We start from the raw sequence: 2,500 nt of genomic DNA, 5'->3' as shown, positions 1-2,500 counted from the left end.
TTCAAAGTGATGTGGGAGAAGTTTGGGATCAAAAGGAATTGATCTTGACATGGTTGGTGCATAGCCAAGTTCCATGATTTTGGTGTTTTGGCTTGATTTTGTGGCTTGGTGGTGATTTTGGTGAAAAACGAAAATCATGGTTTTGGAAAACTGGCTGGACTCAATCCTCACAAATGCCTTCAAAGTGATGTGGGAGAAGTTTGGGATCAAAAGGAATTGATCTTGGCATGGTTGGTGCATAGCCAAGTTCCATGATTTTGGTGTTTTGGCTTGATTTTGTGGCTTGGTGGTGATTTTGGTGAAAAACGAAAATCATGGTTTTGGAAAAGTGGCTGGACTCAATCCTCACAAATGCCTTCAAAGTGATGTGGGAGAAGTTTGGGATCAAAAGGAATTGATCTTGGCATGGTTGGTGCATAGCCAAGTTCCATGATTTTGGTGTTTTGGCTTGATTTTGTGACTTGGTGGTGATTTTGGTGAAAAACGAAAATCATGGTTTTGGAAAAGTGGCTGGACTCAATCCTCACAAATGCCTTCAAAGTGATGTGGGAGAAGTTTGGGATCAAAAGGAATTGATCTTGACATGGTTGGTGCATAGCCAAGTTCATGATTTTGGTGTTTTGGCTTGATTTTGTGGCTTGGTGGTGATTTTGGTGAAAAACGAAAATCATGGTTTTGGAAAACTGGCTGGACTCAATCCTCACAAATGCCTCCAAAGTGATGTGGGAGAAGTTTGGGATCAAAAGGAATTGATCTTGGCATGGTTGGTGCATAGCCAAGTTCCATGATTTTGGTGTTTTGGCTTGATTTTGTGGCTTGGTGGTGATTTTGGTGAAAAACGAAAATCATGGTTTTGGAAAACTGGCTGGACTCAATCCTCACAAATGCCTTCAAAGTGATGTGGGAGAAGTTTGGGATCAAAAGGAATTGATCTTGGCATGGTTGGTGCATAGCCAAGTTCCATGATTTTGGTGTTTTGGCTTGATTTTGTGACTTGGTGGTGATTTTGGTGAAAAACGAAAATGTTGGTTTTGGAAAACTGGCTGGACTCAATCCTCACAAATGCCTTCAAAGTGATGTGGGAGAAGTTTGGGATCAAAAGGAATTGATCTTGGCATGGTTGGTGCATAGCCAAGTTCCATGATTTTGGTGTTTTGGCTTGATTTTGTGACTTGGTGGTGATTTTGGTGAAAAACGAAAATCATGGTTTTGGAAAAGTGGCTGGACTCAATCCTCACAAATGCCTTCAAAGTGATGTGGGAGAAGTTTGGGATCAAAAGGAATTGATCTTGACATGGTTGGTGCATAGCCAAGTTCATGATTTTGGTGTTTTGGCTTGATTTTGTGGCTTGGTGGTGTGCCAAGAATCATGAAATTTTCAAAGTGGTGGTTTTTGAGTTTTGTTGGTTGGAAAGTGTCACAAATGCATGCAGAATGAGGTCTAGAAAGTTTGGTATCAAAACCAAGCCATCTTGATGTGGTTTTGAATTTTTGAAATGTTGGAAAATAGAGGGTTTTGAAAAAAATTCATGAAAATTCGAAACCTTGGCCAATCCTAACGAAACTTGGTGGGCACCTTCTTGATATTATTATGGGATGGACTGGAAAAAATCACGCAAAAATACGGTGTCTAGATACGTTTTTCCATTTTTCCCGATTTTCCACATTTCGGGTCTTTGGAAAAATAAAAAAAATACTTCCCCATGTCGAAAAATTCTAATTTTTTGCAGGCAATGTTGTACCATTTTTATGAGGATCCCTGCAAAAAATCTCGTGAAAATTCGTTCTCTAGGTCCCAAAACAGAACTTATGTCTACTCAAAAAAAGTGTATCTACTTGTACAAAAGTGGCTTTTGCATATTTAGCTATTATAGGGGGGGGGGTGTTCCTCAATGCAGCCAGCTCTTGCACCATGGAAAATTCTGGTGCGGTCCCTTCATTCCCCCCTGTTTTGGCTTGCTTTGTGGTGGGGCAAGTCAAAACGCCCACACATGGGTGATCCACCAACTTGGGTTGGTGTCACCCGTTGTGGGCGGCGGCATGGTGGTGGCCGCCGTCGGTTCCGGCCGACTGACCCGGTGGGAAAAAATGTGAATCTGTTATGTGGATTTGTGGCACGCTGGTGGGATTTTCGTTGTGTGGCTCATTTCTAGACTTGTGAGCATCATGAAGGGGGTATGGCTTCCAACCGTTCGCGGGGAAGGGGCCATCATGTCTGGCTTGCTGCCGGCCGGGGGGGTAATGTCATCAGTCAGCGTCCGCTTGGGCTCACATTTGTGCTGGTTACGCCCAGGGTCATGTGGTTGATATTGAGGGCTTTATTACTCTCGGTCCAGTAGCGCGCGGCCACCACAGGGAAGGCACGGCCTCATCCGCGTGGCTTCTCCCTCACGAGCATCTTGGCGATCCGCCATGGTGGTCGTGCTGGAGAAGAAGCACGGATGAGACGGGTTGGAACTGTGGCCCGGTGCGATCGGGGAAGATTTGTGCCACGCAAATC

The sequence above is a fragment of the Phaseolus vulgaris genome, chromosome 9 (assembly GCF_051622355.1).
Source record: "Phaseolus vulgaris cultivar YP4 chromosome 9, ASM5162235v1, whole genome shotgun sequence".
Taxonomy (NCBI): domain Eukaryota; kingdom Viridiplantae; phylum Streptophyta; class Magnoliopsida; order Fabales; family Fabaceae; genus Phaseolus; species Phaseolus vulgaris.
Note: the sequence above shows the minus strand (reverse complement) of the source record.